General features: G+C 36.8%; 1 protein-coding gene across 1 annotated transcript in view; it reads left to right on the top strand.

The window, feature by feature from the left end:
- Positions 1–935: 935 nt before the first annotated feature.
- gli1 (GLI family zinc finger 1) overlaps positions 936–21,058 on the top strand; it is a 43,652-nt gene continuing 23,529 nt past the window's right edge. Inside the window, exon 1 of the mRNA XM_077727134.1 lies at positions 936–1,248. The gene's annotated coding sequence lies outside the window, so the exon portion shown is untranslated. The remainder of the gene's footprint in view (positions 1,249–21,058) is intronic.

The following is a 21,058-nucleotide window of genomic DNA, read 5'->3' as shown; positions in this document are numbered from 1 at the left end:
TTTAGCTAGGTTTACAATGTCTTCTGTGTCTGTGCTTGTTACTGTTTTGCTACTGCAAACCAGAAATTTCCCGAATACGGGATGAAATAATGTTCTAATCTAATATAATCTAATATAGTAGCAAGAGTAGCTTCAATTTCTGAGTTTCAGCGTGGATTTTCACATTTTTATGATTTATTTTATCATTAAAAGCAGAAAAAATCACAAAGAAGTAAATTTGCGATAAGTGAAGTCGCGATAAACGAGGGATTACTGTAATACGTCCAAGTGTTTGCCGTGTCGGGCTCACAGTTCCGAGTTCGAGGGTTCAATCCCAGATTCTGACTTTCCTGTGTTTAGTTAGCATTGGGATTTTGTGGGTTTTTTCCGGGTACTCCAATTTCCCCCCACACCCCAAAAAACATGCATGATAGGCTGATTGGACACTTTAAATTGACCATAGCTATGATTGGTTGTCCTTTTTCCTGGTGCTTAGCGATTGGCATGTCCCCTGGGATGGGCTCCGGCACCCCCAGCAACCCTTGTGAGGATAATTTGTACAGTTAATGAATAAATAGATGAACAATAAGAAAATAAATAGCAAACAATATATTACATGGTGTTTTTCCTGTTATTTTTATAAGTTTAGCCCCTAAAATAAGAATTGTACAAGTAAAAGTTGCATTATTATACTTTATTTCTTTTGGGATATTTGGATAAAAGTTCCTAAAAGTTGCAAAACTGATGATGTGATTTTGAAACGAGAAAAAAAAGCGGAGAAGATGCATCGTCTTGTCCTTTTTTTTTTTCTTCCAAGAAAAACAAAAAGTGAACTTCCTGTTTCGGGGTGGTCCGCAGACTGTGGAGGAGCCACGAAAAAGGGGGAGGGAGTGAAGGGGTGAGGGGGTGAGGGCTGAGGGAGGGAGATTCGCGATCCGAGAGCGAGAAAGGGGGTGCATTACGCATTTTGAAGGGGGCCGACGAACATGGGACGCCGACGCCGACCTTCTGGCTTCCAATCGGGAATCCCGACCAAAACTTTAGCCTGAATTCAACACTCCCCAAAAAAGAAAAGAAGAAACAAGTCGAAACAAAGCGGATAACTCGCGCTTGCGTCCGTGCGTGCGTGCGTGCGCGTGCATGTGAGTACGTGCGCGTGTGGGAGAAGGAGAAACCACCCGGACTTTCTCGCATCACACAAGGAGGAAAAAAGTGGAACTTGTAGGGGAATCTTTCAGCGGAACTTTGGCAAGTTTGATGCAGGCTGAGGTGAGTTGGGCTGTTTTTTTTTTGTTTAAAGTGATGGAGAGATGAGGTTTTATTGGTTATGTGTGTATATTTGTGTGTATTTGTGTGTATTTGTGTGTATTTGTGTGCATAATTGTGTGTATTTGTGTGTATAATTGAGTGTATTTGTGTGTATTTGTGTGTATAATTGTGTCTATTTGTGTGTATTTGTGTGTATAATTGTGTGTATTTGTGTGTATAATTGTGTGTATTTGTGTGTATAATTGAGTGTATTTGTGTGTATTTGTGTGTATAATTGTGTGTATTTGTGTGTATTTGTGTGTATAATTGTGTGTATTTGTGTGTATAATTGTGTGTATTTGTGTGTATCTGTGTGTATCTGTGTGTATTTGTGTGTGTATTTGTGTGTATAAATGTGTGTATTTATGTGTATTTGTGTTTATGTGTGTGTATTTGTGTGTATTTGTGTGTATTTGTGTGTATAAATGTGTGTATTTATGTGTATTTGTGTTTATGTGTGTGTATTTGTGTGTATTTGTGTGTATTTGTGTGTATTTGTGTGTATTTTTGTGTATTTGTGTGTATTTGTGTGTATTTGCGAGTATTTGCGAGTATTTGTGTGTATTTGGTAGTATTTGTGTGTATTTGTGTGTATTTGTGTGTATAATTGTGTGTATAATTGTGTGTATTTGTGTGTATGTGTGTATTTGGGTGTATTTGCGAGTATTTGTGTGTATTTGTGTGTATTTGTGTGTATTTGTGTATTTGTGTGAGATCAACAGCTGTTCCTTGTAACCTGAAATACTTGAGGTGCCAATATCATTCCCAAATGTGCAAACCCCCCATACCCTCCCCCTTTTTCCAACCCCCCCTTAGTAAGAACAACACTTCTGCTTAAAGATGTGCAGAACTTCATCTGAATTGAAGAGGCTTTTTAATCTAATCTGTGGACAGATTAAGGACCCCCACCCACAAACTAACCCCCCCCCCCCTCTGTCCAAGAGTGTCAACAATACTTCAACTCAATAGAGTACTTATTTATTTACTGCAAAAGTGCTAAACACACATGGGGTGGATGGTGTGTGTACACATGCAATGGAGATAACTCAATTGGTTGGTGGTCAATGACGATGATGAACTGTAGTGTTTTGCAGTTGGTGAGTCGTAAGATTGAGAGATATGGTCTAAAATACAGGTGGAAAATTTGCTATGAAAGTTTTAATGGTAACTTTGAGCTTCTATATGAAACAACCACATTATTTTGTTTCTCTATGGCCGTCTCGCACTATAAATGGCAATATATATATATATATATATATATATATATATATATATATATATATATATATATATATATATATATATATATATATATATATATATATATATATATATATATATATATATATATATATATATATATATATATATATATATATACATGTATACACATATACACATACACATACACACATATATACACATACACATACACACATATATACACATACACATACACACATATATACACATATATACACATACACATACACACATATATACACATATACACATGTACACATACTTATACATAGACACGTATACACATATACACATACTTTTACATAGACACGTATACACATATACACATACTTATACATATACATATACATATACACATATACATATACACATACTTATACATATACATATACATATACACATATACACATACTTATACATATACATATACATATACACACACACACACATACACATACACGTATATACAAAACCACTTTCACCCATGAAATCTACCTATGTAATCTAAGTGAATAAAACAGGCATTATTTGAATGCCTTGACTCCAAAATGACTTATAGTTGACTTTTTATCAAGTTTGGGGGACAGTATGGAGGGTGCACTTGTCCTTTAGCCACATATGAAAAGCTCCGCGAGGGGGTGGTCCCCCATGTACCCCCCCACCATAGCCCACCCCCACACACTTTATCAAGCACGTTAATAAGACCAAAAGGATCCTTAATGGGAACTCGTCTTGCACAAATAGAGCGTCCACAGGAAGAAGTCGTCTTCCTATTAGCAGCGAGGCCTCCACTCGGCTTTTATCGCACGCCAAGATTAGTCGCTTATCGGCATCGTCGCTTCACGTGCACGTGTAAAACGCCGCAAAATATCTCCGAGTGGGGTCACGTGACCCATGCGACAGACGGCAACCATCGGCAACTTGTTTTGTTGTTGTCCAGATTCCATTTTGGGCTAAACGTGTGTCACGTGACGCCTTGCAAAGCTGAACCAAAACCCCCCCTAAAAACAGACTTCTTCCTCCCACCTTCTCGAGAGTAAAGGGGGGAGGGAACCAGAGAGAGAGAGAGAGAGAGAGAGTCAGACCACCCTCACTGGGATCACAGCCCCTCAATCAGGGCCTTTCACACCCCGTGAACCTGAAACAATCAGGCTTTAATAGCAACTGTCCAAAGAAGCATGCAAGGATAGAAGATAAAACCTTGCAGATACGCTGAGGTTTCTCATTAAAACTGCATTTTTATGTTTACTGGGGTCAGCGTTTGTGTGACGTCCATTGCTGTCAATGGTGGATAGTTGGTTACTGTTGGATATGTGAATGAGGTTGGCTTTTATTGGCTGTTGGCTATTGTCTAGGGTAGGGGTGGGGCCACATTGACTTTAGAATTTTGACAGATGGGCGGGGTCAGTACAAGATAGGATACATGTAAAAAAGGGCATCCGTTAATAGTACATATGAAATGTAAAGAGATAAAAAGGAGTAAAGTATTAACATACTTGTCAGTTATTATTAAAGTCAAAAGTATAAAGTACAAAGTATTAAGAAATATTAAAATGTAATTTAAAAAAAAGATGGAGGGGCTTTAAAACACGGAAAACTAATAAGAGTGGACAGAGCTACTGCTATTGGCTTCCGTGTGACGGCGCCATTTTGGGGAAAAAATATTTGGACAATTTCGGCGGGCCGGATTAAAAGGTCGAGTGGGCCGGATGTGGCCCACGGGCCGTAGTTTGCTCATAGGAAATTGGCGTTTACGAAGACAAACTCAGGGTTAAAATTGATATGTTAAAAGATTTTATATTTATAACATTTAAAATACATATATTTTTTTTAAAGGGGAAACATTTAATTGGACAAAAATTTAAAAAAAATATTTAAAAAATAATTTTTAATACATTTATAGTAGCTTGTTTTGAATTGTTCGGATAGTTAACAGTCAATGACAGTCATTAATGAAATATTTAAAATTCTGTCTTAAACTGTATGATGAATTATATGCAACAATAAATGTGTTAGCATGCTAATTTTAAAAATTCCCTCAAAAACAAACTCACATTAACAAATTTTAAGCAAATATATTCGAATACACTCCAATATAATCTCCTACATTTGTACTCCACTCACCCTCAAATTATCCCACCCATAAAAAAAAACTTTAAAAACAAACCACGTCAAACTGTAAAACACATTAAACCCCCCAAAAATCACTAAAAAATCCACATTTTGACCACCTCAATACAAAATGAATACATATAATTTACCAACTGCCTTTTTAACTTTACAATAGCCTTTGTATACCCACTTAACAACAACACAAAAACCAAGTCAACAAAAACAAACCATGAAAACAACCCAGATTTTCTTTAAAAAAAAAATACCAGATTTCGTATCTACTTACTATTATGCAATTGTAAAAGTACAATGTTTCCACTTTGGAAAATTTGCTTATTCGTGTCTTTTCCATTGGCTTATTATGTCCCACTTTACAATGGGTAATTTAGTTTTATTTTTGCGACATGTTAGATGACAGAATGTGCGGCAGGAGGCAAAGCAACATGTTGATTGGATCTTATTACAGTACACGGGATGTTTTTTTTTGTTCATTTTTTTTCAAGTATGCGCCTCCAGCAATGTTTGGATGTGTGTGGGTGTTCTTACTAGTGTGTATGGTAAATATTACACATGGAGTTCCTGCTGTAATAATTTAAAGTGGATTTTTTTGCTGAAAAAAGGGACATTCCGTGTCTAGAATTTGAAATAGGATTTGTAGATGGTGTTCAAACTATGGCCGCGGTCCATTTTTTTTTTTTGGGAGGCTAGAAGGAAATATATTTTTAAAAAATTTCAAATCGTATCTCTAAACCATTGGTGTCAAAGTGGCGGCCCGGGGGCCAAATCTGGCCCGACGGATCATTTTGTGCGGCCCGAGAAAGTAAAGTGCTGACTTTCTGTTTTAGGATTAAATTCAAATGAAGATTATAGATGTATATTATATTTTCAGAATTTTTCTCCTTTTTAAATCAATAATTGTCATTTTTTATTCAGTTTTTTGTGTTTTTAGTTCAAAAATATTTTGTAAAACCTAAAAATATATAAAAATATTTTCTGTTTACTACTTTAATATGGAACATAATGATTAAAATAGATTTTTCTTTAGTAAACAATAAGATTAAATAATCCATAAAATGCATTTAATTAAAAAAAATTAATTAGTTTATTTAGTTTATTTAGTTTATTATCTTTATTAGTTATTTGTGTTATCCAAAATAAAGGATTTCCAAAAATAATGATTTTCTTTCCATCTATTTGAATCACTTTCCTTCTTTCCTATTCCTCGAATCCTCTAATTTCCCCCTCACCGGCGCCACATGTAGTAAATACGATGCCATAACAGGAAGTCCCGACGCGTGTGACTTACGAGAGCGCCGTCACCGATACTCCGACACGTCACCCTGCCACGGGTCAAGCGCCCTCGAATTTACGAGCGCGTGGCGTGGCCCGACGCCCGTCTTGCAGACTCGAGGCTCCACGTGGAATGTCGCGGATGATCCCGAGGAAAACTCGACACCTCGAGAGGATGCATTAATGATTTACGTCGTACTCCAATATAAACTGCCCTGAACGTTGATAGATGTCCAATTTATGAATGGTCACGTTTCAGCGGCGTTGACGGCAGAAGTCGTCCAAACCGGTCAAAACTTGGACCACTGTTGCCATCAATGACAATAAACCTGACGAAAAAAGGCCTAAAATTCACTTTTCTGTCAAATAGGAATACTTTTAATGACAACCGTTTAACAAACGAACAAAAATACCGTACTTTCACGAATATAAGACGCAATGCATGATAAGGCGCACCGTCAATGAATGACATTTAATTTTTTCCCATATATAAAGCACATTGGATTATAAGGCGCCCTGTCTATTTTGGACAAAATTCAAGACTTTTAAGTGCGCCTTATAGTCCTGAAAATACGGTACAATGCAATTCGATGCAATCACAAAGAGCTGGGACAGTTTTTTTCCACATATCGATCATAAAATACAGTATTGTGTTTGTATATGTATCGCAAGTTGTAGTAATGTGGTTAAAATTTATGTTTTTCAACATTTTTATAGTTTCTCTTTTTAGAATGAAGTTTTTGAAACATTTTGTTATAGTTTCTCTTTTTAGCATGAAGTTTTTGAAACATTTTATCGTTTCTCTTTTTAGCATGAAGTTTTTAAAAATAATTATAGTTTCTTTTTTTTAGCATGAATTATATATAACTATAAATGTGTTACCATGTTAATTTTGAATATTCTCTCAAAAATAAACTCACATTAGTAATTTTTAAGCAAAATATTCAAATACACCCAAATATAATTCCCTACATTTGTACTCCATTCCCCCTCAAATTATCCTACCCGTAAAAACAACTTAAAAAAAAACTCTCAAACTAATACACATAAAAATCCCTCAAAAAAATTCCACATTTCAACCACATTTCACCATTTCAATTCATCTATCTAATCTCAATTTCAGGGTGGCCCACCAGGCTTATAAATCCCTAAAAGGGGAAACCCTACTATTGGAATAACCTACAAAAAAAAAACTGTCTCAGTTTTGTATTCTAAACCGCAGAAGTTGTTAAAAACAGCTGTCAGGCTTATCTCAACAAACAGTGTTCCTCAATGTTATCCCATAAAAGTTTGGCGAACAGTTCAAGGATTCTCCCCAAAAAAAAAAATGGCTTCATTTCAAAAAAAAAATGTATAAAAACGAAGTAATAACCCTGCACTAAATCACACAATTTTCTTCACCATTGACATCATTTTATATCATTTACAATTTAAAAGTAGTTGCAAAAAACTGTCTTCCTTTTAATGGAGTTGGTAAGAGATGCTGTGATTGTCTGCGGATGAGACCCAAGTTTCCATTTGTATTAAGTATGGTATGTTTTGGAAAAGGAAGAATCATTTGACAGTGAGAGTGAGATGCATGTTGTTTTTAAATGTGCAGCCGCTCTAGTGGTACGCCCATGAGTTGCTGCCGCTACTTCTTGGGTGGGCTGCAGGGAGGGAGCAAAGAAGGGAGGGAGGGAGGGAGGGAGGCCTGATGTCGGAGCCAAAAAAGCAGGGGAAAAGTTGCCGACTGCTTGGGACGGCAGCTCGGGGAGTCCGGCTGCTTTTTTTCCCCTGCTGGAAGGCATTTCCAACTTGTTTTTTTGCTAAAACGTGTTTTTCCGTTGTTGTTTTTTAATGACACTATTGGTTATTAAGTTTCATGGGTTCGTTTTAAGTGACTTGGAAAAAAAAAATGATGATTTAGGAAGATAAGAGGTGGAATTTGGATCAGATAGGCTTGGTTGTGGCTGTTCTAGGTTTTGTTTGTTTTGAAACCGCATCTTAGACGAGATGACAAGGACAGCAAATAGTGATAACAGTAAAAAGACAGACTTCAATTCATAATATGTGGTTGGAAAAGGTCAAAATGTCAGAATTATAAAGACCTTGCAAAAGAAATCCATCCATCTATAAATGTCGATAAATTAGCCGTGAGCGGACGTTTGGTCACCGGTCTTTTGGTTGCCGGTCAAATGTACTTAGATATTAAACAGTACTTAGATATTAAACAGTACTTGGATATTAAACAGTGCTTCGATATGAAACAGTACTTAAATATTAAACAGTGCTTCGATATGAAACAGTACTTAGATATTAAACAGTACTTCGATATGAAACAGTACTTCGATATGAAACAGTACTTAGATATTAAACAGTACTTCGATATGAAACAGTAATTAGATATGAAACAGTACTTGGATATTAAACAGTACTTGGATATTAAACAGTACTTGGATATTAAACAGTACTTGGATATTAAACAGTACTTAGATATTAAACAGTATTTGTATATTAAACGGTACTGAGATATTAAACAGTACTGAGATATTAAACAGTACTTAGATATTAAACAGTACTTAGATAATAAACAGCACTAAGGCATTAAACAGTACTTGGATATTAAACAGTACTTGGATATTAAACAGCACTTGGATATTAAACAGTACTTGGATATTAAACAGTACTTAAATATTAAACTCTCTCCCATGAATATAATTTTGGGAGCTGGTTTAAACTCTGTCACCATTTGACCGGCGACCAAAAGACCGGCGACCAAACGTCCGAGCACCTAAATTAGCCCACTCTGTGACATTAGCAGCTAATGTTAGCAAGTCCAACTTGCATGCTAACAGAAATACCATCCCACATTTCTGCAGTAACCCCTGAATCAAATTTAAAACTGAATTAACCAAACATCTGAACAACTTACTTTATCAACTACACCATATTTTTCACCCTGCAAAACATTTTTCATCCAAACTCCCTAACTATTCTCTTCAAAAACCGCGCTAATCTGCTAACCTAGCTTCAAAAAAACTTCTTACAACAACCCCGCCAATTAAAAAAATCACTTTCTAACAAACAAGATAACCCAAAAAACAACAACATTTCAAACAAAACTGCCCATACCTCCCCAAAAAACAGCCAAAATACACTTAACATTCAATTCTGATGTTACAAACACCCGATTTCCATAAACGTTACACTGTTAGCGAACTACCTTTTTGTATGCCTGGCTGCTAATTGACCTTGAAGGTATTACGGTTATTGGTAGTCTCGTAAAGCACGTCGTCTTTATTTACAAGAAAAAGAATAAAAAAAGGCCAAGGATGGCGCTGACCCCACTGTAAGAGATCGCGGCAATTCCACAGTGGAGCCAAGAGGGTGGGTGGGGTGGGGTTTTAAGGCTAGGGGGACATCTGGTCCCGTTTGCCGACAACTCCGGACCACTCCCCGATTACATAATTGTGCCTATTAATTACACTGAGGAGGGCCCTCATTTCCTGTAAGCCAACATGCCTGTAAAGAAAGGTTCTTGATTTGATTGCATGGGCCTGAACATTAAAAATGGCCGCCCGTTTTTATTGAAAAATCCGTAAACATAAAAAGAAAATACAGAGACTTTGCATTTTTGTGTGCTGTGCATTTTTAGAAGAAAAAAATGATATTGAATATGTTTTTTAGTAGTACTTGATTGGAAATGTTTAATAGTTTTAATTGTATGCTGGGATGATTATATTTATATATTTTTTTAACTTAATATAATTTGGATTTTTACTAAGTAATATAACATTCATAATTTGGATTTTTATGAAGTAATTTCACATTTATACGCAAGATCAATTCTACTAGACATTTTTTTTATCTGTTTTTGTAAAAAAATAATTTGTTTTTGTAAAAAATCATTGTTTTTGTAAAAAAATAATTTGTTTTTGTACAAAAAAAATAGTTTTTGTAAAAAAAATAATCTGTTTTTGATCAAAATTTTGTTGACTTTTTGTCGCTGAACAATTTGGCAGAAAAAAAAGGATTTAGTTTAAGTTTTTAAACTGTTTTAAAACTATATTTATATCCGATAGTGTTAATGAGTCTTTATTTTAAACTATACTAAACCATGTTTTTAGTTTTGTTATCAATTTGTCGTTCAAGGACTAAAAAAAACGATTGGTTATTATTGTTGCCGGGTAGATTTCCATGTTCCCACTCTAGTTAGACATATTATTAGCATTTATATGTTCATTAACATGAATAGGAACTCAAATTTAGCCAATAATGTTAGCCAAGCTGGTACCAAAAGGTGGTTATCATCATTTTGGGACCCGCCACGTGCATCCTTTTGCTCAAAATACAGCGGCAGAAGCGCGAAATACGGGAAGAGGACGACCTGAAACAACAACAGCTGTGACAGCCGCATTGTCATTGTAACATTTGTTTCACGCCGAGTGCAGAAAAAGGTCACGTCACTGTGTGGGAGAGTATTTAGTAAATCATAGACCATTTTTTGCGGGATACCCGGTATCGGTATCAAACAGATTTGGTCAAAAAATCGGATTTGATTGAGTAGTTGCATCCGTTATAGTGAATCAAAACAATAAGCAAATATGTCTGTGTCTACTATTTAAAATTTAATAATCGTATTATTTGTAAACAGAGTATTTCTTTAACAATGTGATTCACCATTAACTGGTTACATCATGGGTGTCAAAGTGGCGGCCCGGGGGCCAAATCTGGTCCGCCAAATCATTTTTTGTGGCCCGGGAAAGTAAATGATGAGTGCTGACTTTCTGTTTTAGGATCAAATTAAAATGAAGAGTATAGATTTATATTAAATTTCCGATTTTCCCCCTTTTAAATCAATAATTGTCATATTTTAATCAAATTTTCTGTGTTTTTAGTTCAAAAATCATTTTGTAAAATCTAAAAACATATATAAAAAAAGCTAAAATAAACATTTTTTTAGATCTATAAAAAAACTGAATATTCAGGCCCTTTAATCCAATTCTTTTAACCATTTTATGAAAAAAAAATCACCATTTTGCAGACCAATCCGTAAAAAAACTCCAGATAACAGGATTAAATCTCTCTAACACAGAATTTCATTTTCAAACTGACTTTCTTGCAGTATTTTCAGTTTTTGGAAACTCCATGTCTAGCAAATGTCATGTTGTTTTTAACTATTTCACGAGAGAAGAATTTAATATCCGTGCAGGACGTGAATGAAAGAAAATTCCAATTTGGGGGCTTGGCAGAGGCATGCGGCTTTTTCTGAGGGACGTTGGAGGTTTGGTTTGAACCCCCCCCCCCCCCCCCCCCCCCTCAAACCTAACATTCCTCAAACACACTAACTCTCCTCAACGTCTTGGCCACGGCGTGAAACCCACCGCAGCCGTCACACCTGCGTCCATCCAGTCACAACACGTACCCCGTCTTCCTGCAAAAAAAAACGGCCTACGGGGGTGCTTTGTGTGTGGCCGGCAACATGGAGATGACCGCTTAAAAAAAAAAAACAGTAGCTGACGTCCATTTTACCAAAAAGATATCAAAAACGAAAATGATAAAAGTGTATACATATACATATATATATATATACTTTGCTTACCGTAGTTGTCCTATCGACTGATTTATTTTATTTCATCATGATAAGCATTCTAGTTTTGCTCCATATATAAGGCACACTGGATTATAAGTCGCACTGTCTATTTTGTAGAAAATTTAAGACTTTCAAGTGCGCCTTATAGTCGTGAAAATACGGTATGCTAATAAGTATGGCGTTCCAGGTATGAAGAAAGAAAATGCTTTGACTAATTTAGCATTTTATTTTGAAGGGAACTACACAGTCACCTCAAGAGCCAGCCTTTGCTGATATACACAACAACAACAACAACAAAAACAAAAAGTAGGCACTATTCTCACTTGATTAGACGTTTTTTTTTTCCAAATGCTGATGATTCCTCCAGGAGTGTGACCCCCCCCCCCCCCAATTCAGCAAATGACATAGCAGTTGTTCCACTGTGGCACATTTATTGGCGCTTATTAGGCAGCACCTGTAGTCCATTAAAAGAGACGGAATGGAGGTCAGTTGTGTGTGTGTGTGTGTGTGTCTTTGTATTGTGGTGGTGGTAGTGAGAGGAACATTTCTTTTGGTGTGTTTTGGTCGGTGGGAGAACAATTCTGGAATGTTCAAAGTCTGGTGAAAGAGGGTTTTTATTGAAGGTTGACCTCTGGCTTGAAAATGGGGTGAGTTTAGGTCACTATTAGACAGTTGGGTTGAGCGTTAGGACTGTAGGAATGACAGTGGTTGGAAAAATGTGGGTTGTTCTTTTTTAGAAATGGTGGAGAAAATAATGTGAACAGTCGGTTTTTTGAAGTTTTTTGGGGGGTTTGTAAAAGGGCACTTTTTTGTATGAAATGTTGACTATTTTATTATCTATAATAAAATTTTAGGGGCATTTTAGATCTAATATTTAGATTTTTTTTTGTTATAAATGGATTAAAAGAACTGGATTAAAAACCCTGAATATTCAGTTTTTTATAGATCTAAAACAATGTTTATTTTAGATTTTTTTATAATATATTTTTAGATTTTACATTATTTTTGAACTAAAAAACAGAAAAAAATGTTTAAAAATGACAATTATTGATTTAAAAGAGGGGAAAAATCAGGAAATTTTATATACATCTATACTTTTCATTTTAATTTGATCCTAAAACTGAAAATAAATATGTTTTTTTAAGCAATAGTGTAGAAAATAATGGTTTGGGACAACAGTCAGTTTTTGGAATAATTTTAGTTTTGTTATAGGGCACTTTTTAGATGAAATATTGACTATTTTGCCATTTTTAGGTTAGTGGGATGGCTCCAATTATGTTTACTGCTGCTATATAGGTCTCAGCTCTATTAAAAATCATGTAAATTGACATTAATGAAGATGATTGTTATTTTTAGCCTTAAAAGGCAAAGTATTATGAATGCGGAAGTTGCATTTTCGTCCAATTGGAGGTACTTTGTCCCCATGTAGTCGCATGTCTGGGCCAGAAACTTAACTCAAAACAATCCTGATGGGTAAAAAGATGTAAAAGATTGTCTTATGACTCAGCAATTCAGGATTAAATAGTTCTCGATTGCAGTATTTCCCTTTTTTAGTCACCGTTCTTATTATGACAAGTGGAGGAGATTCCTAAAGTGAAGAAGGAGTCGTTCCTTAACACTAAAATGGTGGCCCCTCCTCCCCAGCCAAGGCCTGCCTCCGCTCGCCCTGTGTGTCCTGGCTCACACTCGGGCTTCCTGTGGGACTGAGACGGAGCCCCGGGGCCAACGGGACGCTCCGTTTGCCAGCGTGCTGCAGCTTGTCATTGACGTTTGCCGTTCAAAAAGCATTTGTGCTTCCCTACAACGCCGTCTTAAGAAGGATTTGAGGATGAAAAGTCTGCAGGACGCCGCTAAAAAAAAAAAACGCAAAACCGTCTAAGACACAGGTGTCAAAGTGGCGGTCCGGGGGCCAAATCTGGCCCGCCGCATCATTTTGTGCGGCCCGGGAAAATAAATCATGAGTGCGGATTTTCTGTTTTAGGATCAAATTAAAATGAGTATAGATGTATATTATATTTCCTGATTTTTGCCCCTTTTAAATCAATAATTGTCATTTTTTAATCATTTTTTTCGGTGTTTTTAGTTCAAAAAATATTTTGTAAAATCTAAAAATATATCTAAAAAAAGCTAAAATAAACTTTGTTTTAGATCTAGAAAAAACGGAATATTCAGGGCTTTTAATCCAGTTCTTTTAATCCATTTATTAAGAAAAAAATCTAAATATTATATCTAAAATGGTGTAAGTCTGACACCCTTGCTTTAAAGCAAATGAGGAAAAATCCACGTACATAAACCACACATGCACACTATTGGTTATTTTTTAAAGCCACGTGTAAACCATGGCGGATTAGCCGGCGTCTTTGGTTGGTGTGCGTGTGTGGGACAAGAAAACCCCCGCAGGCAATGACTGGCGGCCAACCGCACACCACAAACGCATCAACAAGTCCACCCCGATGGCCGAGCGGGACGCCCAAGTCAAGCCACTTCCAAGGCGAGCGCTCTGACGACACGCTAATAAGAGACTCTCTTCTGTTTTAGCCAGCCAGCAGACTTCGGCGGGACCCAGTCAGCCGCCATTGTGGTGTCCAAGTGGAGGCCCGGGGGCCAAATATGGCCCGCCGCATCATTTTGTTTGGCCCGAGAAAGTAAATCTAGAATGGCGACTTTTTGTTTTAGGATCAAATTAAAATGAAGAGTATAGATGTATATTACATTTCCTGATTTTCTCCCTTTTAAATCAATAATTGTCATTTTTTAAATCCATTTATCTGTGTTTTTAGTTCAAACATCTTTAACATCAATTTGGCCATTTTAGATATAATATTTATAACTTTTTTAATAAATGGATTAAAAGAACTGGATTAAAATCCTTGAATATTCATTTTTTTATAAATCTAAAAAAATGTTTATTTTTGCTTTTTAAAAATATATTTTTAGATTTTACAAAAGGATTTTTCATCTAAAAACACAGAAAAAAATGATAAAAAAATTAAAATTATTGATTAAAAAGGGGTAAAATCAGGAAATTTAATACATATCTATACTCTTCATTTTAATTTGATCCTAAAACAAAAAGTCGCCATTCTAGATTTACTTTCTTGGACCACACAAAATGATACGGAGGTCCAGATTTGGCCCCCAGACCGCCACTTTGACACCAGTGAAGTCGTCAGTTAGCATAACAGAATCCCCTTAAGCGACAAAAACCCTCAACCAAAACTATCAAGTATCTTCCCCTAAAATCCAACTTACAACAAAACTTATCCTAGTAATTTAGCTCAAGCACCAAAAACCCTGAACCAAAAATATCAAGTATCTTCCACTACAAATCCAACTTACAAAACAAGCTCATCCAAATAATTTTCCTCCAAGTAATCACTACCAACCTTTTTATACTCCCTCTATAACAAAACCAAGTAAAAACCAGAAACTGAAACACCCTGACTGACAACAACCCTTAAAATAACCAAAAAAAAACCCCTTTAAAATGGCCTTTCTCCCAAATCCAAGTCGCGATACGTCTCCGGGTCAACAAGCGTCTTGTTTTAACCTTCGTCAAGTGGCGAGCCGAGTGAAATTAACGACCAGCAGATAATTCAGCCTTCTTTCCACCCGCGTCCTCTCAGCAAACACAGCGAAGAGGAAGCGTTCTCCACTTGGAGTGCGAGCCCCCCAAGGCTCTTCTACGAAATGACCCGGGGCTCTGAAGAGCGCCACATAACAGGCACCCACACTAGCTTTTGTGTGCAACGAGGGTCTTTACATAACCCACATAACCAAGCGTATTGTCTAGCAACCGGCCGGCGGCTGAAGGGCCTCGGAAATGGGGGGTGGGGTGGGGGTTGGGGACCCCCACAAGCTAGTGGTTAGCAAGCAGAATAGCCAGAGATTTACCTGATGGTATCGTATTTTGCCGTTTAATATATCCGGGTTGGTATATTAAATGATTTTTGCTTTGTTCAGCCAACTGTTTGAGCGCCGTTTAATATACCCCTGCGGTTTAATATACGTGGGTACTGTATTTTTATGACTATATGGTGCATCGCATTATAAGGCGCAGCGTCAATGAATGACATTTAAAAAAATATTTTATTGAATTTTTTTTCAGGAACGAATTGCCCTTTATGGCAAGGGTGTCAGACTTGGGTTTTAGATATAATATTTAGATTTTTTTGAAGAAATTGATTAAATGAAGTGGATTAAAGGGCCTGAATATTCAGTTTTTTATAGATCTAAAACAATGTATATTTTAGCTTTTTTTATATATATTTTTAGATCTTACAAAAAGATTTTTGAACTAAAAACACAAAAAAATATCAAAAAAATGACAATGATTGATTTAAAGGGGGAAAATCAGGAAATATAATATACATCTATACTTTATTTTAATTTGATCCTAAAACAGAAAGTCGGCACTCATCATTGACTTTCTTGGACCGCACAAAATGATGTGGCGGGCCAGATTTGGCCCATGGGCCGCCACTTTGACACCAATGTTAAACTGTCAAAGACCATCAAACATCCCTAAAAACAACCCTAAAACCAATTGAAATCATTTATAAGCAAGCTTAGAAATTATTGGTGACTACTTGGTGACCATATTTGGCTAGGATAGCCTGCCTCCAGCACCCCCCGCGAGTCCTGTGAGGAAGTTATTCGGAAAATGAATGAATGAATGAAAAAGTAAAGTTGTGATTTTTAGATGAGAAAATATTATTGGATATTTTCCCCCAAAATTGCTGGTTTTGAATCATAATCGGTTTATTTGGTGGGTTATTTTCAGATTACTGATTAATTTTGAATTTCTATCAAATAGTGTTATTTCAGGAACAAATATTTAGATGTCAACTTTATGTATATCAATGTTAGTGTATCAGAATGATGATGATTATGGGATGTACAAAGAGTTTTTCTCTACCCAGAAAAAATCGGTGTTTTCCAAAAAAGAATGTTGGGAGCCGTGGAGGAAAATGGTGCCTCAACATCCTGGGCAGCTTGGAAGGATTTGTGGCTGTTGGCCAAAAAAACGCCGCTGAAGGCAGGCAGGTTGAAGAAGGCCAGGCTTTGTGGCCTTAAGCTCGCTTGGCACTTTTTCAACAGAAACGGTTTACGTTGGCAATATGGCGCTTTTCCATCATCGCAGATCAGTGGTGAGAAGTCCAAATACTTTAGACAAATTTTCACTCGTCCCTCTACCCGAGTCATTTTTTTCCGCTTACTTTGGAGCCAACTTTGCAGAGCAAATCTGTACTTTGTACTTTTTTTCATTTATGGTAATCCCTCGAATATCGTGGCTTTGCGACATAGTGGATTTTTTTAAATGATATTTTGGGGTAAATTCATAAAAATGTGAAAATCCACACTGAAAAATGCAAGTGGAAGCCACGCCCCTGTCCTCCGCTTGCTACTAGAACGCAGCACTGAAGTAAAAAAAATATATATATCTATATATACATATATTTTAAGTTAAAAAAAATCTATTTTTTATATATATATTTTTTCTAATAGGGGTGACCCTAATTTGTGTTTTTTCATTAATCTCGGCCATCTACATTAATCGCGATAATGGAGGGATTACTGTAAACCACTGGTGTCAAAGTGGCGGCCCGGGGGCCAAATTTGGCCCACCGCATCGTTTTCTGCGGCCGAGAAAGTAAATCATGAGTGCCAACTTTCTGTTTTAGGATCAAATTAAACTAAAGAGTATAGATGTATATTAAACTTCCTAATTTCCCCCTTTTAAATCAATAAATGTCCATTTTTTCTGTATTTTAAGTTCAAAAATAATTTTATAAAATCTAAAAATACATACTAAAAAAAACTCAAATAAACATTGTTTAGATCTATAAAAAACTGAATATCCAGGGCTTTTAATCCAGTTCTTTTAATCCATTTATACAAAAAAAATCTAAATATTACATCTATAATAGTCCGTAAATTGACATTAAATCTTCCCGCGAACCAACCCGAGTCTGACACCCTTTTACCACTGTGTGTGTCTAACTTATTCACCACCCTTGTCCTAAACTGTCCCACAAGTCAACTATAATGGGACAATCGGCAGTCTCTTATCCCGCCCTTGCAATTTGGTTACAGAGGCTCATTACTGGCCACACTTCACCTGCAATCCCAGGCTAACGACTCATTTACCACCCACGCCAGGACAGAGGAAGCCATCCCATTGTCCTCCACCAATATACAAAGACAAGGTGTCGTCCCCCCCGTCCCCCTTTTTCTCGCTATTGTAGCCGAGTATCAAGACTGGCCAGAAGGGGCGGAGGTTTAGTGGATTGCCGTTGTAGGGGTGCTTTGAGAAGATGTGTGAAATAAGAGTACGGGTATTAGGGGTCTCGGCTCAGTTGGGGGTCCATTGTGTCAAAGGCTGAGCCCCCTGCCGGCATCCATGATCTCCTCCATTGACACACAAGCGATTTTGCATTTTTTTTCGCTTTCTTATGTCTTGTTTTTTCCCCGCTTGCACTTTTTTTTACATTCTTCACCACTAGGGGCGCTCAAAGGGTCGTGGAGGGTTTTACTGTCCTTTATACAAATAACCAAGCTAAAAATGGAGAGCAAGATATAGGATATCGCTAAAAAATGACGCTGAAAAAGAGGCTAGCGATGTTTTTTGTGCAATTTGTAGTCCGATTCTCGATAGGGTAGAGTTCTGATAATTGGTGTGAAATAATTTGGTCATGTGATGGTTACAATAAGAAGGATTAGGACGTGAATATTCATTTTTTAACAATACTTTGTCTTTTAGCAGTTACTTAGGTTTAAGACAGTCTATTTTTGTTTGAATGTCGTCAACTTTGTCTGTTTTATGTTTTAATTTAATTCCAAAATAAAATGGGAACAAGAAAATTCAATTTTTGGCTGGCTAGATGCATTTTTGCCCTAAACGTGAAAAAATTCCGCCAAAACTTCCCTAAAATCCAGTAAAAAAATTCTAAAAAAATACTACAACGAAAACAATCAAAATATTAAAGTCATACATTTCAATTTTACGAGATAAAAAACTATTTTATTGCTCATTTTTACCCAACTTGAACCAAAGTTGAGACTTTTCATGGGTAGTTTTGGCGTATTATTAGCAAATTAAAGTACCATTAAATAAAAAAAAAAACGAATGAAATGACAATCTTAAAAAGTTTTTTCATGACTTATTTTTACATCACGTTAACTGCAATTTATCCAGCCTAGACTTCAACTCATTAGCATATTTTACAATACTACACTGCCTTTTACGTTCCAAGTTTTTCTTCTAAAGTATACGAGACAGTGTGAAATCTCTGTAATGAAGTCATGGTGTCTGTCCACTTTGTGTTGAAGTAGCGGTGAATTGTGTGTAGTACATCCACCACCTATTTGCTCAGCGTTCTCCAACGCGTGCTCCGGGCCGTCGGGCCGTCGGGAGTGGCGCGATTGTCAATAGCACCAGTCTATAAAAAGGCGTCGTTGACAAAGTGAGGACAAACAGCCGCCGTTTGTTCAGGATTTCCTAACAAACACTCCAGCAGGAGGACCAGAGAGGGAAGCCCAAAGATGAGGATCAACTAGTTGATGGCTTGCTTTCATTCCGACTTGGACGGCGGGGGAAACAGACTTTTGCTTTTTACATGGTTTTGGGAGAACAAATCATCAGATTTCACACCATAGCTGTGAAATGCATGAAGAATGGTGCATTCATTATTATTATTTTTATATTATTATGTGGACTACTACTTATTCTCAAATTTGACTACTACTTATTCCTTATCTGGACTACTACGTATTCCCAATGTGGACTACTACTTATTCCCAATGTGGACTATTACTTATTCCCAATGTGGACTACTACTTATTCCCAATGTACACTACCATTTATTCCCAATGTGGACTACTACTTATACCCAAGGTGGACTACTACTTATTCCCAATTCGGACTACTACTTATTCCCAATGAGGACTACTACTTGTTCCTAATGTGGACTACTATTTATTCCTAATGTGGACCACTACTTATTTCAAATGTGGACTACTACTTATTCCCAAAGTTGACCACTACTTATTCCCAAAGTGGACTACTACTTATTCCCAAAGTGGACTACTACTTATTCCCAATGAGGACTACTACTTTTTCCCAATGAGGACTACTACTTATTCCTAATGTGAACGACAACTTATTCCTAATGTGAACGACAATTTATTCCTAATGTTGACGACTACTCAGTCCTTATGTTGACTACTACTTATTCCTTATGTTGACTACTTATATATATATTCTGTCTTAAAAAAACAACTCCTCGAGTTTACATGACAAGAGGGCAACTCAAACGCATAATGGCCACGTTTTTTGGGGGCGGGGTTACCATTGCGTGAATTTCTGTCACTGAAATAGTCGGCTCATTTCCTTCTAAATTGTGTTGAAGCTTCTGGTTGTGACCTCGTAAAGGTCCTCGGGTCACAGCGAGCCAAATGTGCCAAGGGCAGGAAACCAGGCGAAGCTTGTAAAAGCTCCAAGCATCACGTTTGCGTCACATTTGAGGTGCTTTTTGTCAGGATGTCTGTCCTTTTCAACTCCGTTCGCGTCTTGCAGGGGTCATCATTTTCCCACTTCTGTTTTACCCTTTTCCCACTTTTGGTTTTCCCTTTTCCAACTTCTGGTTTTCCCTTTTCCAACTTCTGGTTTTCCCTTTTCCCACTTCTGGTTTATCCTTTTCCAACTTCTGGTTTTCCCTTTTTCCATTTCTGGTTTTCCCTTTTCCAACTTCTGGTTTTCCCTTTTCCCACTTCTGGTTTATCCTTTTCCAACTTCTGGTTTTCCCTTTTTCCATTTCTGGTTTTCCCTTATCCAACTTGTTTTTTCCTTTTCCCACTTCTGGTTTTCCCTTTTCCACCCTTCACATTTTCCCTTTTCCAACTTCTGGTTTTCCATTTTCCCACTTTCTGGTTTTCCTTTTTCCCACTTTGTTTTTTCCTTTTCCCACTCATCATTTTCCCTTTTCCCACTTCTGGTTTCCCCTTTTTCCACTTCTGGTTTCCCCTTTTTCCACTTCTGGTTTCCCCTTTTTCCAACTTCTGGTTTTCCCTTTTCCAACTTCTGTTTTTCCCTTTTCCAACTTCTGGTTTTCTCTTTTCCAACTTCAGTTTTTCCCTTTTCCAACTTCAGTTTTTCCCTTTTCCAACTTCTGTTTTTTCCCTTTTGCCACTCATCATTTTCCCTTTTCCCACTTCTGTTTTTCCCTTTTCCACCCTTCTCATTTTCCCTTTTCCACCCTTCTCATTTTCCCTTTTCCACCCTTCTTATTTTCCCTTTTCCACCCTTCTCATTTTCCCTTTTCCTCCTTTCCAAAATTATTTCTTGGGCAGTTTTAAACAGAAAACTCCATTCTCTGACCATTTACAAATGACCAAGACAATTATCCAATTCTCATTCCTGCCCCTCATTCGCTACCATTGACGGCAATAGACGTCCAACACTAACCAATACACTCCAACAAAGAACATCTATCTATATACATTCCCAGTCTCCTGTAGATTCCACAACGC

Source organism: Stigmatopora nigra, chromosome 10 (assembly GCF_051989575.1).
Source record: "Stigmatopora nigra isolate UIUO_SnigA chromosome 10, RoL_Snig_1.1, whole genome shotgun sequence".
Taxonomy (NCBI): domain Eukaryota; kingdom Metazoa; phylum Chordata; class Actinopteri; order Syngnathiformes; family Syngnathidae; genus Stigmatopora; species Stigmatopora nigra.
The sequence above is the reverse complement of the archived record's forward strand: the minus strand, read 5'-3'. Positions and strand labels throughout refer to the sequence as shown.